This window comes from Pinus tabuliformis, chromosome 7 (assembly GCF_031772625.1).
Source record: "Pinus tabuliformis cultivar Carrire ecotype Pingquan chromosome 7, CPIR1, whole genome shotgun sequence".
In the NCBI taxonomy this organism is placed as follows: Eukaryota; Viridiplantae; Streptophyta; class Pinopsida; order Pinales; family Pinaceae; genus Pinus; species Pinus tabuliformis.
In genome coordinates, this window is record NC_142293.1 from 264,887,804 (window position 1) to 264,911,327 (window position 23,524).

At 41.9% G+C, this 23,524-nt stretch overlaps 1 protein-coding gene across 2 annotated transcripts in view; it reads left to right on the forward strand.

Annotated features, from left to right (window-relative positions):
- IMPL1 (myo-inositol monophosphatase like 1) overlaps positions 1–23,524 on the forward strand; it is a 192,299-nt gene that overhangs the window by 72,793 nt on the left and 95,982 nt on the right. The gene's annotated exons all lie outside the window — the stretch shown is intronic.

Sequence of the window (23,524 nt, forward strand, 5' to 3'; positions counted from 1 at the left end):
GGACAGAGAGGGGCTGACGCAGTCCAGATTGGGCAGACGCTAGGGTTGCAAGAGCAGTTTTGTGCTGAGGAGCTGTCGGAAGGGTTTTCCGGGGTTTCAGCCAAGAGATTTCTCTCAAACTGTGAGGTATAGCTGCTAAGGAAATTCTCTGTTGGGTAGGCCAGTTACAGCACCCAGATTGTACTCTGATATTGCTTAATAAGAAAACCCTCAGATAGCTGCACCAGTTTTCCCGCATTGGGTTTTTCCGGGGACATTGGTCCAAAAATAATGGTGTCATGTGGTGTGTTTGTTCTTGTTTCTTTTAGTTGCTGATCTGTAATATGTTGAGCATGCACTGGTGTTTATTTTCAGTATTTACTTTGTAAATAACTTGTTAAAGAAAAAATAACAAGTAGGTAGGAATAAATCAGGAAAAGTGCATGAAGGGTTTCTAAATTAAGTAAACTTAGAAACTTCAACACTTAGCTGTGGTGACAGTGGGCTAAGCCGCCACCATTGCCCTGAACCTACCAGTGGCCCTCTTAGGAACCCCTTTAGGTCCCTTGTTGGTTTGAGTGGTAATAGGACTATTGGGCTCTCGGCTGCTTGCCAGTGATCAGTGTATGGGCTCTTCTCAACTCTCGTCAATGATATACGACAATGAGGTTAAATGGGTATGAACTGTCAGTGACTAGTGGGGAATGAGGGGCTATTGGTTGTTTTTCAATATGAGTTGTGCTATGTGGGGATGTTAGGCTTGTATGTTGCGCTGTGTTTATGCTCATACAGTGGGGTATGTTGGCTATGTGGGGTGGCCCCTTCCCTGTGTACCATCCTGTAGTTCTTCCTGTGTTGGGTGGATGTGTATTCGGGAGGTGTTAGATTAGACCTCCTCGATGGGGACGATAGATTGTATCTTGATGGGGAGATCTCTATATTAGTCGTCGATGGGTACGTGAGATTGGATTGTATTGGGAGTGATATAAATTCAAGTAGAAAGAAATCTAAGCATTGAGTGCCTCGACACCTGAATCGAGTGTATAAACACCAGTAACGAATCTTGGATCGATTCCCGACATCAAGTGAATTACAACCAGTCATCGAGTGCATAACCACCTGGATTGATTGCATGGAGTGACTGAACACCTGTGATCGAGTTCATAATTTATACCTGGCTCTATTACCTGCATCCTATCATCGAATAACCACTTGGGAATCATAGGTAAACAACCTGAAAGGGTATAGTTCATAAAGATGAAAATCTATTTTTGTTTTTTGGTCTGATGATTGCTTTGGTCCCTCGAAGCGAGAGAGATAGAGGTAGAGAGAGACAAAGTGGCTAAGAGTGAAACCCAGAATGAAGATCGAAGCTACACCAAAAAATGCATCGTAGAGAAAATCCTCACTTTCAACTGTAAGTTGGGAAAGGTATCATATAACTGCGCAGCAACAGCTCAGGGACTGCGCAGTTCTTGGAGGAGGCACGCTTGGAGGTTGAGGAGTGAAGGGAGATGGGGTTGAAACCTGAGGTGGTGTCTGGGGAAGTGTTGTGGGAGCTTTTCTATCATTTTGGTGGAGCAACAAATGCAACATTTGCTACAGGTTACATCTTTTGCTTGTGGAGGAGGGCCTAGCAATTGGGGGTCAATTTTGGAGCGTCAAAACTGGGACAAACCCTTTTTGGGTTTATTGAGGAGAGGCCAATATTAATTTGACAGAGTTTTCTGGGAAGATTTGAGGGGTCAAACAGGGGCCCCAACTCAGCCAACAACTACATTCCCTAGGGGAAAATTGGGCCGAAATTCCAAGCTCAACATTTGGCCAATTCCTTTGTGGGTTTTTATAGGTTATTGGTGGAGAGCCGGGGTGAATTTCCCAGAATTTTCTGAGCATTCGAGGAGGCCCTAGCAACAGTTCTTTGCAGCCAACAACATATTTTCTGGGTAGTTTCAGCGCAGAGCCAGGAGAGAGCAACAACAGATTTGAGAGGGATTTCTTATTGTTCATTTGGGCTTAGCTAGCTTGCCTTGAGCAAGCCCAGGTGCACTCTTTCCAACACCACATTGTACCCTCTTATTTATTAATAAAATGGCTCAGATCAACGCAGTTCATGGAGATTTCTGGTTGTTAAATGTGTTGTAAATTTTTGTATGTGTTTCTGCTATGTTTGCTTTGTTTAACATTGTATATTTCCATTAGGAATATTACAGTGGTATCAGAGCATGATTTTGGCCAGTTGTGGGTCTAAATCACACAAATGCTCAAGTGTTATTGTGGACTAGAATTCCAGAGGCTAAAACACTAGTCCCACATTATTCTCTAGATTGAACTTATGCCCAAAAATGTCTCAGCAGGAGAAATTTGAAAATGTTACTAGGAGCATCGAGAGACTGGCGGGGCTTCTCAAAGAGTGGTTGTCAGCAAATAGTAGTTGCCAACTCCTAGATGAAGAAAATAAGAGGAGCATCACAGTTGAACGAAATGCTAGTAGTCATACTGCAGAGACGAAGATGGGAGGTAGAGGTAGTGACGAGATGAGATAGAACATACCCATGGAGGGGGGAGTTCATCTAGATACATTCCAGCTAGTTGAGCATGAGGCTAATGGCACATAGGAGGAGCACGAGGATATACCTAGTGTGATGCATGAATCACCACTGTTGGAGTTTCCTTTGATAGCCCCAATAGACAGCTTGGAGGAGGCAGTTGAGCACACATCCATTGATGAGGTATCCATTGATGAGGCATCCCGGTCTATGACAGAGCTTTAGTACGACATGCACCTACAACTGACTGATGAGCATGTCTCACATGTTGGGTTGTCTATGGAGGAGCAGTTGGAGGCTCATGTCAAGCCCACGAGGATGTGGAACCATCCCTTGGGCTAGCCATTGAGGGGTAGCTTGGAGACCACACGTTGGGATTCCCGCACAGTTCGCTTTAGAGGCGCACTGACAGGATCTACAATGTTATCAACCCACCCTTATGCATTGGATTGAGAGAGGCAAAGTTGTTTAGACATACCAAAGGGGATGACCAAGTTAGCAACACTATTGGGTCACCTTTTCCCATTGGAGAGAGGGAGATAGAGCTACCTTGTCAGATCTCATGTGTTGACCTGAACAGCGGGGTGAGACGATTGGAGTTGCACAAGGTGCAACATCTGCATGTCAAGGTTGTTTTATGTGTGGGAGTTCGTGCATTCGATCCCTCTCTAAGGGTTGGATGGCGAGAGATTTTGAGTTGGTACCTGGTGGAGTGGATTGGACTCATGGAGATGGTCATAGTCTGGAGTAAAGCTCAGTGGGAGATCTTAGACATTGATGGCACTAGAGGCCTAGGTTGGCATTGGGATCTAGGTGGAGCTGCCTATTTGATATTAGACATGCAGGACGACTATGACATTGATGAGGTAGTCGGCCCAGTGACTGAGCACATACATTCCCTAGGGGAATTCCAGTTGCCGTTAGCGGATAGGCTGTTTATGAGCAGGATCCATGGATTGTATTGGCATGTTGGTTGCGCATGGGGTCACAAGATGATTAGCATTCTCTGGTAGGAGCTGGTAGGAGGAGGTGGCATGGGTAGGCCACCAGACCAGGCATGGTATGGAGACAATGTTCTCCCATTAGGGAATTGGGAATAGGAGTCACCGAAGATCGGCACAATAGAGATATCCCCTCTAGCAGGTGTGGAGTTAGGTTGCTCAGGTTTAACAGGGCAAATGAAGAGGTGTAGATCACTTCGTGGCAGGTGTACTAGCAGCGTGATGGTTGCATGGGTACATATGGGATTCCCAATGGTACATGGGGGCAAGGCGTTGAGTGTTGGTATCCAGGGGTGCATGGAGTTGTGCCACAGAGTTCAGTGCTATGCAAAGGAGTGTAGGGGTACGTACTTGTGTGCAGCCGAGCAAGATGACACATAACATGGTGTCAGAGTGTTGCTGCCAGAGAGATACCTTGACGTGGGCATCAAGCACACCATTGGATTTGGCAAACTCAGATTTGGAGACCAAGTTGATCACAAGGCCGACCGTGAGCTTCCATTTATCACTCTCTAGCATTGCACACTGATATAGGGGACTTGGATATCATCTCTTGATAGTCTCATCACGAGCAACAGGACCCATGAGGTTCATCTGAGGCAGTTGGACGGGACACAATGCATTGGGAGAGAGACTTTCCAGTTGTGGCATATCGTCAAGACATGAGTTGGTGGATGCAGGCTTGGGGGTAGTACGATCTCCTACAAAGGTAGCACTTGCACCACCCTTGAGCCCACACTTAGGGTGATACATGATCCCCTTTTGGTTAGACATTCCGAGGTGTCTCTGGAGCATCTACAACGGTTGGTGGACCTTGCTTATAGGAAGATGTTTAGACTCTAGGCAGCATTGGGGAGCACTTTTAGGAGGCAGGATGACAGATCCCACTATGTGGTATGGCCGACGCAGGGCTGTGTCGCACGCACCAGATTGGTTCGTGATGTATGGAGTTCATATATTGATTGCACGCAGGGACTTGAGATGTGGTGTGTTGAAGTTTCTAAGTCTAACAGTTAGAAACCCTCCATGTACTTTCTGATTTATTTCTTCTTACTTGTTCTGATTAATTAACAAGTTATTTACCATGTAAGTACTAAAAATAAACACAAGTACATGCTCAACACATTACAGATCATCAACTGAAGGAAACAGAAACAAGCACACAAATGACACCGTTATTTTTGGACTAATGTCCTCGAAAAAACCCAATGTGGGAAAATCGATGCAACTATCTGAGGGTTTGATTTATTAAGTAGTTTCAGAATACAATTTGGGTGCCAAATCCGGCTCACCCAACAGAGAAAAATCTCAGCAATAGTACCTCTCCTGCGGAGACAGATGCTTCGGTTGAAACCCCGGATAAACACTCCGGCAGCTCCTCAGCTCCAATCTGCCCCACGAAAACCCCTAACGTCAGCCTCTTGGCACTGTGTCAGCCTCTTCTGCCCTTTGTGTCAGCTTTCCCGACAGTTCTGGCAGTGCCTGACAATTCTAGCTGTTTCCGGCAGTTTCGGCTTCTGCCCTATACTTCAACTTTCTTGGCTAATGCGCTGGTTCTCCCGACACTATATCTGCCTCTCTGCTTCTGTATTCACTGCCCCTCAGCTACAACTCCAGATCACTCTCTCAACTTTCTCAGCACACCCAGCCCCAGAAAGTCAAAATCTTGATCTCTTGGTGTATTATCCAAGTGACCCTCAAGCCTCCTCTTATACTTTTCTCGTTGACAAATCAACGACCGAGATTAAGTCCCTTATCAACGACTAAAATTTTATCTGGCTTGATCCATGACTTTTGGACCATTCTAACACATTTTTATATTTATTCACGTTAATATTTTATTTTCCTTAAGTTTAGACTTAGGAACTCCATTAAAATATTAATTATTTTAATATCTCCCAAACTGTTTAGAATCTACCCAAACCCTTTCTGGGCATAGGAGATCTCATGTGCCTTAGCCTCTCCACCAATTTTCGTGGCTAGAGCACATCCGATGCTACCCCAAATCAACACTCCCTCTTAGCGAGGACTGTGCTCTAGCAATACTCACTAAGTATCACCTTGATCATCTGGCATCGGTCCCTGTGCTGATGCTAGGCCTGCTGCCCATCATCTGCACTGCTGCATCTCGTACTGCTACCTATGGCCCTGCCATTGCCAGTTGCATCCGTACGACAACTCCTTCTCATCTTGCTACATCATGCTGCCCATAGCACTGCCACTATTAACTGCTGCACTGCAACTCAGTTACTGAGAAGTAAGTAACTGATCTCCCAACTCCGACATCTCTGTCAGGATAGTGACAACCATGAAGCTGAAAACTCCCTCTGTTGCTAACAAGTGCTCCCTTTCTAACCTCTGCGTTGCTGCAGCTACTCCATGCATCTCGCACTGTTGCACACCTCTCTGTGCCATCATGCACTGGTGCAACACTCTCGTGCTTCTCGCACTGCTGCCTCACGTTGTCCTGGGAATCCTGCACTGTAGCTCCCTTTGTCGCTCCAGCCTCATCCGTCTCTACTGACATCCGCCAGTACTGCTACTCCTCATCAGGGCTCCCATAGCATGGTGTAATCCAAGAGGCCGGGTACCTAGAGGATCCTGCCCGTCATCGCCTGTAGTTCGTTTGACTACAGCTCGATGTCTCCCCACTTTCGCTCAAGTGGCGTGTGAGCACTCATGGCACAATCATCATCTGTCTCCTCTGTCGACTCCTCCGAGTCTCTTTACTTCCCACCCGGAAGTTCTCGGTTCGACTCTTGTTGGGTCTCTCCACTTCCTGTCTGGAAGCTTTCAGTTGGACTCCTATTGAGTCTCTCTACTTCTTGTTTGGAAGTTCTCGGTTCGACTCTTGTTGAGTCTCTCTACTTCCTGTCTGGAAGTTCTCGGTTCAACTCCTGCTAAGTCTCTCTACTTCCTGTCTGGAAGTTCTCTTTTGGACTCCCTCTGAGTCCCGATTTCCCTCCTGGAAATCCTTCTGCCCATGTCGAGATGCCCTCCACTTTGATTGTATGTGCAGTGGCACCACTGATCCGGATTTCTCGGCTAGAAACCCTCGGTAGCAGCTCCCTTCTCGTTGGCCTTGCCCTGTTAGGTACTGTTCTGACAACAGTACCCCACCAGCTCCACTCTGCAACTTACCCACAGCCTCCTAAACCCCAACAGCTTGAAGGTGAGAGCTCCTAGGCTCTGCGCAGTCCCGACACCGACAAACTAGCTTCCTCAACCAACTGCGTCAGCCCTCCTGGCCTCTGCGTGGCTCTGCGTGAGCCTGTCTTTGCCTCCCTCAGCATCTGTGCAGCCTCTTCTTGGCTCGAACTTGATGACGCAGGCACTGCGTCACCCCTCCCTTGTTGCGTGCTACTAGGAACAACTTCTGTCACTCGGGATAGCTGTTTTCTGCTGCTGTTGATGTCCTCAGTTCTCCTGTGATCTGCAACCACGCTCTGATACCATGTTGAAGTTTCCAAGTCTAACAGTTAGAAACCCTCCATGTACTTTCTGATTTATTCCTTCCTACTTGTTCTGATTAATTAACAAGTTATTTACCATGTAAATACTAAAAATAAACATAAGTACATCCTCAACACGTTACAGATTATCAACTGAAGGAAACAGAAACAAGCACACAAATGACATCGTTATTTTTGGATTAATGTCCCCGAAAAAACCCAATGCGGGAAAACCAGTGTAGCTATCTGAGGGTTTGATTTATTAAGCAGTTTTAGAATACAATCTGGGTGCCAAATCCAGCTCACCCAACAGAGAAAAATCTCGGCAGTAGTACCTCTCCTTCGGAGACAGATGCTCCGACTGAAACCTTGGATAAACACTCCGGCAACTCCTCAACTCCAATCTGCCCCACGGAAAACCCCAGCGTCAGCCTTTTCTACCCTCTTTGTCAGCTTTCTCGGCAGTTCCTGACAGTTTTGGTTGTTCCTAGCAGTTCCGACTTCTGCCCTCTGCATCAGCTTTCCCGGCAGTTCTGGCAGTTCCCGACAGTTCCGATTGTTCCTAGTAGTTCCGACTTCTGCCCTATATGTTAGCTTTCCCAACAGTTCTGGCAATTCTAGGTTGTTCCAGCTGTTCCTGGCAGTTTTGGCTGTTTCCGACAGTTCTGACTTTTGCCCTTTGCGTCAGCTTTCCCGGCAGTTCCGACTGTTCCCGACAGTTCTGACTTCTGCCCTTTGCGTCAACTTTCCTAGCTGCTGCACTGATCCTCTTGGCACTATCTCTGTCTCTCTGCTTCTGTATTCACTGCCCCTCAGCTGCAACTCTAGATCACTCTCTCAACTTTTGCAGCAAACCCAGCTCCAGAAAGTCGAAATCTTGATCTCTTGGTGTATTCTCCAAGTGACCCTCAAGCCTCCTCTTATACTTTTCTAGTTGACAAATCAACGGCTAAGATTAAGTCCCTAATCAACGGATAAGATTAGATCTGGCTTGATCCATGACTTTTGGACCATTCTAACAGATTTTTATATTAATTCACATTAATATTTTATTTTCCCCGAGTTTAGACTTAGGGACTCCATTAAAATATGAATTATTTTAATATCTCCCAAACTGTCTAGAATATGCCCAAACCCTTTCTGGGTATTGGAGGGTTTGGTTGGTCGATTGGACACTCTGCTTCGTGGTGAGTGGGATCAGGACGGGGGATGACCCAACTCACCCTTGGTTTGACATGTGGGGGAGCGTTGAGGCCTTGATCACATGGCAAGGTTGGTTTTCCTTGTTGTCACTACAGATCAGGGTGAGTGTTGGATGGGTAGGAGGTGACATCATGGAGGTGCTTGGTCCAAATGCGTTGGGACTCCATAGATGTTTTGCCATCAGGTCCCAGGAGAGGTGGATACAACTTGAGCATGAGGGCAGACTGTCATGATCAAAGTTGCGCAGCAACAACATAGTGGCACCCTTTTTAGACTAGCGTGGGATCTAGACATCATAGGACTTGGTAGTACAACTACCCTTGGGGATGAGCTGATTTCTATAGGGGAAGATCATTCAGATCTTCCATTGGGCTTTGGTGACTCACTGATGGCATGGGGGACTTCATTAGCATGGCAGGTGGGCCAGTAGGATGATACCAGGAGAAGCTCATGTGCGTGAGACGCTATCTCTACAGGGATTGGGTGGTATCTTCGAGAGTATACTCTTGGAGTGCATGGGATGGCCTACGTGGTAGGACAACTTCATGAGGAGTTGGGCATAGTGCCACATTATCATGATCCCCTACTCATTGATGGTATACAGGGGACTTCTGATACTTATACCGGGTAGGATAGTGAGTGGAGCGAGGGGAGCTTCAAGTGGGACAGGATGGCTTGGGATCCTGGTATTGAGGGATTCTTTCATGTCAGGACAGTGCAGAGGTCAGGGACGAATCAGTGGCGCATCTGGGACCCTGGCACATTTTTGCAGTGACAATGGGGAGCAACAACTAGAGAGAGCATTGTTCGGCAGTTGCTTGAGGACAAGCAACGTTTTGGCGGGGAGGACTGTGATATTCCCACTTAGCAATATTGCTAAGGGAAATATCAATCTTGCCCAATTTTGTCTTATTTCATGTTTGCACTTAGGAGATGTGGGTTCAAAGGTCCCACATGAATTTTGGGATTAAGTGGGGGCCCAAACATTAGGAAGGAAGGGAAATATTGCGGCTCTAGTGGAGCGTGGGGGCCACCCCATGGAGAATTACGACCCACATGTGGAAGACACTCTCATTGGAGCGAAGTTGGTGGGGAAAGTCGAGTTGGGCCCACATGGGCATCTTGGAGGCTCTTTGATAAATAGAGCAAGAGGCACTCATTTTGGTCATTCATTCATCTATTCAGAAATTGTGTCTTTGACATAGCATGCTTGAGTTGAAGCCAAGTCTGTAGTGCTCTTTAGCACATGAGTGTCTCTGAGCAGAAATCTCAACACTTGCTTCGGTGGACTTCGAGTGCCAGCCCAAGGAGGGAGTCCTACCTATACTAGTTCGTACTAGCAGCAGGGAGTGCAAGTTTGTGGAGGGGATTGGTAGCAGCAGCACAGGGATTGCGCAGTTCTTGGAGGAGGTATGCTTGGAGGTTGAGGAGTGAAGGGAGATAGGGGTTGAAACTTGAGGTGGAGTCCGGGGAAGTGTTGTGGGATCTTTTCCAGCATTTTGGCAGAGCAACAAACACAACATTTGCTACAGGTTACATCTTCTGCTTGTGGAGGAGGGTCAAGCAATTGAGGGTCAATTTTGGAGCATCAAAACTAGGACAAACTCTTTCTGGGTTTATTGAGGAGAGGCAAAGATTAATTTGACAAAATTTTCTGGGCTGATTGGAGGGGTCAAACAAGGGCCACAACTCAGCTAACAACTACATTCCCTAGGGGAAAATTGGGCTGAAATTCCAAGGTCAACATTTGGCCAATTCCTTCATGGGTTTTTGTGGGTTATTGGTGGAGAGGCCGGGGTTAATTTTCTGGAATTTTCTGAGCATCCAAGGAGGCCCTAACAATAGTTCTTTGTAGCCAACAAAATATTTTCTAGGTAGTTTCAATGCAGAGCCAAGGGAGAGCAACAACATATTTGAGAGGGATTTCTTATTGTTCATTTGGGCTTATTAGCTAGCTTTCCTTGAGCAAGCCTAGGTGCACTCTTTCCAACACCACATTGTACCCTCTTATTTATTAATAAAATGGCTCAGATCAACGCAGTTCATGGAGATTTCCAGTTGTTAAATGTGCTGTAAATTTTTGTATGTGTTTATGCTATGTTTGCTTTGTTTAAATTTGTATGTTTCCATTTGGAATATTACACAGTGTTTACCTTAGTACCTGTTGTCGCGCGGATTGACACGACAACCCTCAGACCGGGGGCTGTCACTCTTATCCCCGATCCCTCCGTTTAAGCCTGTCTCCCGCGGCTAAGGGGGGTAGTCCCTGTGAGATGATGAGACCAACTGTCGACCAGTTGGTTGGGAGACACGAGATACGATATAAAAAAGCACTCGATGGATTTGATTAACTTAGCAGACCAGTGCCTTAAGAGATTGTGGTTAAAACGATTACTTGTTAGATGATATAGAAACATGAACTGTGAACAATAATCATTTGTCATCAAAGGAATCAGCTAAATCACATGACCAAAACGATATCCGGCAACCGAAAATTTTGAAGAGATAAATGCCTTAAAACACCCCGAGAATCGCAAATCATTAACCAGATATCAATTTCGTATCTCGACTTGAAAATTTAGATCCCAGCATGAAAGATATAACATGAAAACCACTGAGACTGGTAAAAATAATTTTTCACGAAAATTTTATGTTTTTTTTTTTAAATTTTTTTTTTTTTTTTTTTTAAATCTTAAAAAGAAAAATCTAAACTAAACTAAAGTTAATTTAAATCAATCCCCTTTTTTTTTTTATAAAAATGAAAAATTAAAAAAAAAAGCGCTAAGTCAAAATTAAAAAAAAAAAATCTAAAATCTAAATCCTAAAGCAAAATCGCATTTTCCTTTTTTTATTTTTATATATATTTTTAAAAGAAACAAAAAGAAAACAAATTTATAAAATGAAACTAAATGAAATCGAATTTAACTAAATTAAAATCTAATCCTAAATCTATTGCTAACCCTTTTCTACATATATAAAAGACTTAAAAGAAATAAGATTTAAAATCTGAAAGAAAATAAAAATAACGAAACTAAACTAAAAATATAAATTAAAATCTAAAGAAATTTACAAAGCCAAACTTTAAATTAAAAACAAACTTTAAAGTCTAAATGTAAAACTATGAAAATAAAACGCTGAGAGTAACCTACGCATAACATACGTGACCAGTCAAAGAAAAAAAATTTGACGCAGAACCACAAACCTTCGACCAGGAAACGCTAATGGCGGAATTCAAGAAGCGATTTAAAGAACACCTGGGCACAGACGCAGAGAAAACTTGAATCGATTTTACCTGTTGGCGGCCACGAAGAATTCAGAATTGATTTCGCAGGGTTTGCAGGACGTGGTCTCGTAGCAGACAAAGCTGGGCCAACGATGAATATGGCAGAGAACCGCATCAAAAGCAAACACGCCTCACGCCGTTTCAGGTTGCCTCACGATTTTCATAGCCCCGGCTTAAGCACAGTTGACCACGATGAGCAAATACGATTTGAGATCATTTCGATGGTAGAGTTCCTTTGGGCGCTGTTCGAGAAAACGTAACCACGCAGGTGCTTGAAGAAATGTACCCAGGAGATCCACGACCAGGCCACGCAAATGCTTCGATCACTGAAGAATTTCTGCTGAAAGATTTCGACTGGGTTCGGATTTTCTCTAGCCATCAACTGAAACTCGCATTTTAATGCTTATCACTTGAATTTCAAATGCAAAACAACTGCAACGATAGCACTGTCGATGGTAGACTTGAAATACGACTTAGCTTGAACACGCAGACGGAGGCTGGGAGGTGATAGGTAGGATATCTCCGCGCACGATGCCAATGATCTTCAGATTTGTGCAGCTTCAATCATCAGATGAGCGGCGGACAGCTAAACAGCGTGATCTTCTTACACAGATGCCATTCAGGGCTTTAATTCCAGGTGAAACCCCAGGTGTATTCCAGAACTACGCTGATCCTCAAAAGTCTGGAATTAAAATTTTCAGTTGTCGCTCACGCAGCTGGACACCCTGCTTTTAAAACGTTGTCTCACATACAGTCACCTCCCCAGCAAAAGATGAGAACCTAAACGTCAGGATTCGTGTGCGGATAACCTGCTGAGATTGCATCATGAAACCGTGAAATAGACCTGATCATCCAAAAATAATATATACATAAAATCAAAACTGAAAACCCTGGAACAAAAAAATTTGAAACCCTAAGACAGCTGATTAATTTACAGATTTGGCCCCTTAACAGCCAGATTCAGCAGTAAGCACGGAAAACACTTTAAAGAACAGAAATTTCAGATCGTCACTGTGAAGAACTTCAGAAAATCTCTCATGCAAACTAAAAAAAATAAACCGAATGATAGACCCAGGATCAAATCCAACTGGGCTCAGCAAAAATGCTTGCGGGAGTTGGCTGGTTCAGCCGAGAACTTCCCCGAACGCCCACAAATTTCCTTCAGAAAATGTTTTCTGCACAGCTCACAACAACCGTCAACAAAGAAGGCAAAAATGCTGCTAGATCTCAAACAGTAATGGAGATACCTGCCATTACTTCAGAAACCCTAACAACACCCAAACCCTAGCAAGTGAACAAGATACCTGTGCTCACAATACTCTACAGAAAGCTATTATTAACAGCTGAAAATAACATATGCAGAAAATTAAAACAATCTCACAGCATTTCAAGAGAGTAACACCAGCAAGATATGGACCCCAAAGTCTTCTTTTATTAACCAGAAACAGATTTACAAGAGAGCTTCTTCAGTCTCAGACCCACAGATCCAATTGATCTGAAATGACCACCTAAGACTCTATATAAAGGAAATGATCCCAACGGCTAGTTCGAATGATCCATGTAGAAATGATCTCGACCGTTGATGAGGATCAAGACATCTCTTGATCTCATCCGTCGATTTATTCAATTAATTTTTTATTATTATTTTTTAAATTTTTAAAATTTTTTATTATTTTTTTTATTTTATTTCATTTTTTTTTTAATTTTTAAATTTCTTAGTTTTTATTTATTTTATTATTTTATTTCATTTTTTAAATGGATCATCGAACTAAACCTTTGGGAACATCACCTAGGACCTAGGACTTAGGACTCACGAGGGGATTTAAAACATTTTTCGACCCTCAAGACACATTACATCATGACTTTTTACAATTTACATCTCAAGGGGACAAACCCACTTAATACAGACCCTCACAAAACACCCAGTTCTGCGACAACTATAATCTAGCAGATCAACACACTAGGATTTTCCTAAAATTCCAATGACAAAATCCATCCCGGCTTTGGGGTCAGGTTTGAAGGAAAACTCTGCCGATCCATGGATCGGTGAGACAAAAAACCTCCCGGGACGTAGATTACCACTAGAAAGTTAGGTCCACCTAGGCAATTCAAATACACGACTCATATCTGCTAAGATTATTTACAATTAATACATGCGAACTGGGTTTACAATTAGATTGATCAAGCTGCTGATGACTGCTGGATGGCACGGATACGCTGATCAGGTGCTGCCCCTTCTTGCAAAGAAAAAAGGGGGGGGCACTGCATGGGTAGTTGACCGGTACTGGTCAACATCTGGCTCTACTTGGGGACACGTTGTTGCTTGCAGGAATGTGAGAATCCAGAATCTGCACCCATACAACACACATATAAAAATAAGTAGCGTCCATCCAAAAAATCAGCATATACATTAAGCACAATAAAGATAAAAGCTCTTCATTTATTAACTATCTGAAGCAGAAACAAAAATGCGGAAAAAACAAGGAGTAGGGTTAGAAATACGATACAAAGGATGCCCTACGGCATCAGATGTGTTCAATATAGTGCATACTGAGCATTTGCCTGCTTTCAGGCAAATCTGTCGGCTGCTTGTCGGATGTACCATGTCCAATTTTGCATAAGGTAGGACTCTTTCCTATCCGAAAATCAAGTTGCTCGCGACCGTCTGATTCGTCAAATCTTCTTCTTATTTTCTTTCTCTTGCGCTTTTTCTTTCTGGCTGGTTGAATTACTGATGACCTAGAACTTTCTGTTTCAAAACCATCAGATGAAATATGTAAGATATGCGCGCTATGGCTCTCTTCATCTTGCATCTGATCTTTATCATTTTTAAGTCTGTCTGGATCACCTTCAATCAACCATCTTTCAATCGAATCAATAACCTCCCAATAATAAGATGAATCTCGCTGTAGCACATGAGAAGGTTCCTGATCTATTGATGTCACCTGGTTTCTTTCATCTTCCAATTGCTGAAACCTTTGAGCCTGTATTCTAATGGCATCCATCTGTCTAGAGTGTTCAACCTTCATAGCATTGATTTGTCTGACATGGTGTTCTTCCATGTCTTTTATCACTTTATTGTTCTTTTCCTTTATGTCCATCAAGTAATGCTGTATGGAATTTATTTCTTCTTTGTGATTCGCTTGCATGTCAGCCAACTGATTGTTATGATTGAACGTCATGATAGTCATTTCCTCATCCATAGTTAATAACTTGTTTTGCATAGAGTCAATTTCCCTATCATGATCAGCTTTCATGGTCACCATATTTTCCTCTAAGACTGACATCTTGCTTTGCATGATTCTAATTTCTGTTTCATGATTAGTCTTCATGGCCTCAATTTCTTTAGCATGGTGACTTTGCGTGACCTCAATCTCCCTATTACGTTTTTCCAGGTGGGTGCATAAAGTTTTCACATCATTGACATAATTAGTTTGGTTGACTTCCATATTTCTCACTAGCATCATTAGATCTCGTATAATTTGCTTTTGTTCTTCCCTTTCATTGTCATTTGTCCCTGATTTTTCACTATCATGAACTTGACCTGCAATATTTCCGGTGGATGACACATTCTGACATGATGAATCGTCTTGGGATCTTTCAGCTGGACCGCTTATCAAATTACTTTCATTCTGTTGCACAATTTTAGAGGTAGAAGGCAAGCTGTTTGGACTATCATATCTATCTTTAAAAGCATTGAGAATGTCTTGTAAAGAAGTGAAAAAATCATTAGGAAAATTATTAAACCAATTCAAGGCATCACCCTCTAATGAATGGACAAATAGACGCATCTTGAAATTTGCATGATTATATTGAGGAAATCTACAATATAAGATCATTACACAAGTAAACCTGTTTAAATGCTGTCCAACAGTGACCGAATCACCACCCGAGAACTTAAATAATTTACCAACGGCCTCTTTCGGAAGATCATGGAGACGTTCAGTAAAACGACATGGCTTAAATGAATAATCCATGATGAATGATAAGGGATTAGATGAATGATAGAACTAGATCTCTGCTCAAGAAAATCAAGAGATGAAAGAAGTGGAGTCGCCACTTGAACAATAAATCTGATTCTAAGATCCAAGAAGTAATCACAAGCAGATATGAGGAAGGCTTCTTGTCTGGGAAAAATGAGAAAATGGAGTCGCCACCCAAACAAGAAACAACCCCAAGAGATGCTGCTGATATGGGATGAAAAGATGCCAAAAATATTGAATTTGCCAGCTCAACTGAGAGATGAGAGATGAGAAGATGAATGTCGATGAAACTCCAGGGACAGAAAAACTCTATCCCCGGCAACGGCGCCAAAAAATGTTGTCGCGCGGATTGACACGACAACCCTCAGACTGGGGGCTGTCACTCTTATCCCCGATCCCTCCGTTTAAGCCTGTCTCCCGCGGCTAAGGGGGGTAGTCCCTGTGAGATGATGAGATCAACTGTCGACCAGTTGGTTGGGAGACACGAGATACGATATAAAAAAGCACTCGATGGATTTGATTAACTTAGCAGACCAGTGCCTTAAGAGATTGTGGTTAAAACGATTACTTGTTAGATGATATAGAAACATGAACTGTGAACAACAATCATTTGTCATCAAAGGAATCAGCTAAATCACATGACCAAAACGATATCCGGCAACCGAAAATTTTGAAGAGATAAATGCCTTAAAACACCCCGAGAATCGCAAATCATTAACCAGATATCAATTTCGTATCTCGACTTGAAAATTTAGATCCCAGCATGAAAGATATAACATGAAAACCACTGAGACTGGTAAAAATAATTTTTCACGAAAATTTTATGTTTTTTTTTTTAATTTTTTTTTTTTTTTTTTTTTTTAAATCTTAAAAAGAAAAATCTAAACTAAACTAAAGTTAATTTAAATCAATCCCCTTTTTTTTTTTTTTATAAAAATGAAAAATTAAAAAAAAAAGCGCTAAGTCAAAATTAAAAAAAAAAATCTAAAATCTAAATCCTAAAGCAAAATCGCATTTTCCTTTTTTTATTTTTATATATATTTTTAAAAGAAACGAAAAGAAAACAAATTTATAAAATGAAACTAAATGAAATCGAATTTAACTAAATTAAAATCTAATCCTAAATCTATTGCTAACCCTTTTCTACATATATAAAAGACTTAAAAGAAATAAGATTTAAAATCTGAAAGAAAATAAAAATAACGAAACTAAACTAAAAATATAAATTAAAATCTAAAGAAATTTACAAAGCCAAACGTTAAATTAAAAAAAAAAACAAACTTTAAAGTCTAAATGTAAAACTATGAAAATAAAACGCTGAGAGTAACCTACGCATAACATACGTGACCAGTCAAAGAAAAAAAATTTGACGCAGAACCACAAACCTTCGACCAGGAAACGCTAATGGCGGAATTCAAGAAGCGATTTAAAGAACACCTGGGCACAGACGCAGAGAAAAATTGAATCGATTTTACCTGTTGGCGGCCACGAAGAATTCAGAATCGATTTCGCAGGATTTGCAGGACGTGGTCTCGTAGCAGACAAAGCTGGGCCAACGATGAATATGGCAGAGAACCGCATCAAAAGCAAACACGCCTCACGCCGTTTCAGGTTGCCTCACGATTTTCATAGCCCCGGCTTAAGCACAGTTGACCACGATGAGCAAATACGATTTGAGATCATTTCGATGGTAGAGTTCCTTTGGGCGCTGTTCGAGAAAACGTAACCACGCAGGTGCTTGAAGAAATGTACCCAGGAGATCCACGACCAGGCCACGCAAATGCTTCGATCACTGAAGAATTTCTGCTGAAAGATTTCGACTGGGTTCGGATTTTCTCTAGCCATCAACTGAAACTCGCATTTTAATGCTTATCACTTGAATTTCAAATGGAAAACAACTGCAACGATAGCACTGTCGATGGCAGACTTGAAATACGACTTAGCTTGAACACGCAGACGGAGGCTGGGAGGTGATAGGTAGGATATCTCCGCGCGCGATGCCAATGATCTTCAGATTTGTGCAGCTTCAATCACCAGATGAGCGGCGGACAGCTAAACAGCGTGATCTTCTTACACAGATGCCATTCAGGGCTTTAATTCCAGGTGAAACCCCAGGTGTATTCCAGAACTACGCTGATCCTCAAAAGTCTGGAATTAAAATTTTCAGTTGTCGCTCACGCAGCTGGACACCCTGCTTTTAAAACGTTGTCTCACATACAGTCACCTCCCCAGCAAAAGATGAGAACCTAAACGTCAGGATTCGTGTGCGGATAACCTGCTGAGATTGCATCATGAAACCGTGAAATAGACCTGATCATCCAAAAATAATATATACATAAAATCAAAACTGAAAACCCTGGAACAAAAAAATTTGAAACCCTAAGACAGCTGATTAATTTACAGATTTGGCCCCTTAACAGCCAGATTCAGCAGTAAGCACGGAAAACACTTTAAAGAACAGAAATTTCAGATCGTCACTGTGAAGAACTTCAGAAAATCTCTCATGCAAACTAAAAAAAATAAACCGAATGATAGACCCAGGATCAAATCCAACTGGGCTCAGCAAAAATGCTTGTGGGAGTTGGCTGGTTCAGCCGAGAACTTCCCCGAACGCCCACAAATTTCCTTCAGAAAATGTTTTCTGCACAGCTCACAACAACCGTCAACAAAGAAGGCAAAAATGCTGCTAGATCTCAAACAGTAATGGAGATACCTGCCATTACTTCAGAAACCCTAACAACACCCAAACCCTAGCAAGTGAACAAGATACCTGTGCTCACAATACTCTACAGAAAGCTATTATTAACAGCTGAAAATAACATATGCAGAAAATTAAAACAATCTCACAGCATTTCAAGAGAGTAACACCAGCAAGATATGGACCCCAAAGTCTTCTTTTATTAACCAGAAACAGATTTACAAGAGAGCTTCTTCAGTCTCAGACCCACAGATCCAATTGATCTGAAATGACCACCTAAGACTCTATATAAAGGAAATGATCCCAACGGCTAGTTCGAATGATCCATGTAGAAATGATCTCGACCGTTGATGAGGATCAAAACATCTCTTGATCTCATCCGTCGATTTATTCAATTAATTTTTTATTATTATTTTTTAAATTTTTTAAATTTTTAATTTTTTTTTATTATTTTTTTATTTTATTTCATTTTTTTTAAAAATTTTAAATTTCTTAGTTTTTATTTATTTTATTATTTTATTTCATTTTTTAAATGGATCATCGAACTAAACCTTTGGGAACATCACCTAGGACCTAGGACTTAGGACTCATGAGGGGATTTAAAACATTTTTCGACCCTCAAGACACATTACATCATGACTTTTTACAATTTACATCTCAAGGGGACAAACCCACTTAATACAGACCCTCACAAAACACCCAGTTCTGCGACACAACTATAATCTAGCAGATCAACACACTAGGATTTTCCTAAAATTCCAATGACAAAATCCATCCCGACTTTGGGGTCAGGTTTGAAGGAAAACTCTGCTGATCCATGGATCGGTGAGACAAAAAACCTCCCGGGACATAGATTACCACTAGAAAGTTAGGTCCACCTAGGCAATTCAAATACACGACTCATATCTGCTAAGATTATTTACAATTAATACATTCGGACTGGGTTTACAATTAGATTGATCAAGCTGTTGATGACTGCTGGATGGCACGGATACGCTGATCAGGTGCTGCCCCTTCTTGCAAAGAAAAAAGGGGGGGGCACTGCATGGGTAGTTGACCGGTACTGGTCAACAGTACCCACTTTTGGGTGGAAAATATTAATTTTTCGTCATGGAAAATCACTTTTACTCAAAAAGTGAGGAAAAAGACATAAAAAATCAACGTATTAAGTAATTGGGAACATGCTGGAATCATGTCTCCAGTTAAATTGAGTCTTTCAATCACTTGAGGGGGAGTGAGTAAGCACTCAAGAGGGACTTAGAACAAGTCAATATGTTGAGTTAAGAGGCTCACGAGTTTGCTGCCAAGTGAGGCTGAGTTAGAGTAATGAAGGAGGCTGAGTTGGGAGGCAAATCAACCCACGAATTGGAGGTCGAATTGAAGTTCAAGTTAGGTGTCAAGGAAGCTCAAATTGGATGAAAGTGAAGTGGGAAATCACTCCTCCTCAACTTTGACTTCCCCATGACATGAAATCACACTATGGGATACACACTACACTTGGAGGTGCATGGGCACTCTTGGAGGGATACACATCGCTTTCTTGGCACACGCATTGGCCACTTGGGAACTCACACTTGCCCTGGGATTATCACCTGTCTTGAGATCTCCTCCTGTCTTGGGATCTTTTCCCTCAATTCTTATAAATTGAAGCTCCCTCCTCTTGTAGAAGCTAGTATTGAAGATTGAGAGAGTTTGGAGAATTGCTGCTAGACATTGTAATCGCTATATCATTGTTTAATAAAAGAAGGTTTTGGAGGCTACATGGTGTTGATCTTTGTTAATTTTAGGTATGTTCTATGCTAGAGCAATTTATTTCAATTTTCACAGTTAGCTCAATATCTTTTCTAGATTAGCAATTACATCAACATTAAAGTAAATTGCAGATAGAACATAAACATAAATCGCAGAAGACAAGCCAAGACAAGAGGACACAAGATGTGGCGCTAGCCAGGGACAAACCCCAATGTGGGGAAACCTTTGATCAATTCTTTTTATATGTTCTTCAATAGTTCAGCAGAGAGAGAGATAGTGCATTTACAATAGAAGTCAACACTTTGACTTATCTAGATAAGAGCATAGATCATCTCTAAGAAGATGATACGTGAGATCAGTTGAAGAGATGCTGCTTCAACTAATTCTCCAAGGTGACTCCTTCACCTATCATTGCGCTGCATCTCGTCATCATGCTACACCTCACCGTGCTGCACCCATCATCACAATGCTGGACCTTATGACCATGCTGTACACATCATACTGCTGCACCTTATGCTGCACTGCTGTCCCAGTGTTTGGCACTGTTGTACCTTGTCCCACTGCTGCATCATGCTGTCACCCATGTGCTTGCTGCACCATAGCTGCTTTGTGTACTTGCTGCACCAAGTACCATACAGCTGTCCCAATGTTAGCTTGCTGTCCCTTTCATGCTTCGTGTACTTGCTGCTAAGTACCATACAGCTGTCCCAATGTTAGCTTGCTGTCCCTTTCATGCTTCGTGTACTTGTTGCTAAGTACCGTACAGCGGTCCCAATGTTAGCTTGCTGTCCCTTTCATGCTTCGTGTACTTGCTGCTAAGTACCATATAGCTGTCCCAATGTGCTATCATCATCTATATCATGTCATGCAGCTGTTTGCGGCATTGCTGGACAGCACTTATGACAGCCTTCACAATGTGGTCATGAACTGGTTAGGGCAATCCTACCAGCCTTCACACATCGGCTGCAACATCCCTACCAAGGCTACGGTTACCCTTCTTCAGCACTCCTACATCCCACGTTGGCTTTGTCATACCCCAGCATGCCTTATGCCCTCCTAACGTAGACCTGTAGGTGTGATAGGGACTGCGGCTTGCTGTGAATAGAACCCTTCTTTCTCTGCGGCTAGGAGCCTCCTTTAGGGCAGCGAAGGTGCTTCTCTTCGATGAGATAATTCTCCTCTAGGACAGCATCCATAGGGCTGGCTTCATTGACTGTAATAGGGCAGCGTAGGTGCTTCTTAGAAGACCTTTTCCTTCTCCACGTCTAGGGCTCTTTATGGCAGCGTTAGGGCATCATTAGGGCAGCGTTGAACCCTATCCTTGCTGCAATATAAGAGCCTCCCTTTTTGGACAGCGAAGATTCTTCTCCATGAATGTAGATGAGGGCAGCGTATAGATCTCTTTGTCTAGGGCTAGGGCAAACCTCCTAGATCAGCGTATTCTCTTAGGGATTCTTCCTTCCATTAAAACCCAAACAAATGGAGAGGAAGAGATCACAAGAGAGTTGTGAATGTGTCCAAATGACTTTCAAGGCACCTCTATTTATACTAAAATGTTGAGCACATGTGGGGTTGATTTGGTTGCTGGCCGACCTTGATGAATTATCCCATAACACAAATAAATTCATATCTCCATGAATACTTATTGAAATCAGATGATCTTTAGATCAATCCTACACCTCTCGATGAGAGGGATCCAAGAAAAATATCAGCTGTCATTAATAAGATGACCCACATGGAGTTTGACCCTAGTTGCCAATTTTAACAATCTTTGTGTGGTAGCTTGGAGTTGAGTTGAGGTATAATGGTTTTAATTATATTGCTTTGAAATTTTTGTTGTAATAGGCCTTTGAAGGGGTGTTGTCACCCCGTAGGAATAGACTATCAAAGTCTGTTATTTGTTAGTATATTTGCTTTCTTAAATTTTGAATTTTTAGATTGTATGTGCTTCTTGGTTGACTAACACATTCTCTAAGCTTCATGTGTAGGGAACACCTATCTATTAACAAGTTTTCTTGGCAAGGATTTTGTGAAGTTTTACAGGTGCCTCAAGCTTTGAAGATTTGGAATCCTCCTTGGTTGGAGTATCCCACTTAGCACCAAATGTCTCCAATTGCTTTGAAGACTCCATTCTCTCCCTCTCTTCTTACACATTCTCTAAAAAATTTCTCCCAAAACTCTTGGTTTGTTTTTGTGAAATTCTTTTGTTAAATCTAGCAATTGAAAGGATTCTTTTGTTGCTGTCTTACTAGCCACAAAAATCAGCCAAGAAAAACTGATTAAACTTAGCTTTCCTTGGTTGTTTTACACTAGGAATTTCCCTTTGTTAATCTAGATTTTACTTAATATTTTTTTTGCCATTTTGTACTAACAATTGCGAGTGTTCCAAAGCTTTTTTTGGGCATCTTTTACTCTCTTTTTCCTGCTGCTTTTTGCAGGTCCATGGAAGTATAAGGGGAAGTGTTTCCTAATTTTCACGAAGTTTGATCATCCAAAGCACCTAAAGGAGACCCATAACCATCTACTTTGTAGAATGGTATTAGAACAACTTTTCCCTTTATTCATAAGGGATACTTGGCACAAAGCAACCATTGTAATCTTTGAGGGAGCTAGGAGAGTCTCCTAGGCATCCCAATTCCCCCCTACCCAACGGGGGGGCCTCTTGTGTGTTCTTGTCTCGTTTTCATGGTGTGCTTTCTTTGGGCTTAAAATTAACCTTGCACTGCAAAACACTAGAGTAGTTTATTTTCATTTAATTTTAAATTTGTGCTTTTAGATTATATTTCTTTTCTTGCTTAGTAATGAACCTTCCCCTTCAAGTTCTGATATGCTCTATGTCGTTGCAAGTGTAGCTTGATCCTCACGCATGACCAAAGAGGACTTGTTGGTGGGATACTTAATTAGGGAAAACCAATTTTACCCTTTATCGTAAGATTGGGGGAAATAAAATGTTGACTTGTGAAATCAGAGGTGTGAGCTAGTTTCTCATCGTGTTGGATCTCCTTGCAACTGGTTGACTTGTGAAATCAGAGGAGTACTCATTGAAGCGAAGCTTCCCTCCCTTTGGATCTCCTTGCGATTTTCTCAAACCCATTTGAAGGATAAAGGTGAAAGGGGAAACACATGTTAGATTAGATTTATTTTCATTATATGGATCACCACATATCCATCACTTCACATTCACTAATAATTCCAAGTAAAACCAATCTAATAAAATTTACCAAGAACAGTTTTTTCAACTAGTAATCATGTATTCATACCATCCTCTACAAGTATTTGTTGGATATGTTGACTTGCTTTGTCTTAATCTTTGCTTTGATCAAATCACAAAATGTCATATTTGCTATTTTTTGGTCTCCTTCAACCATTTATGTATACTAAGGAGTAAACACAATCTTCTCTAGAGTATATGTTGCTATTGCAAGTTCATTCGATTTCTTGATTCTCTAAATTGATTAATGAGGTTTTGTTTTTGTATGGTGTTTTTTTAAAACAAAGAACTTCCTCACATATTGCTTCATTTCCAATTTTCAGTTCTATTGTAGGTGAGTATTTTCAAATTTTCATGTTGTCTTCATCAATGTTTCTTGTCAACTTCTCATGTGTTAGAGCCTTCACCCTTTA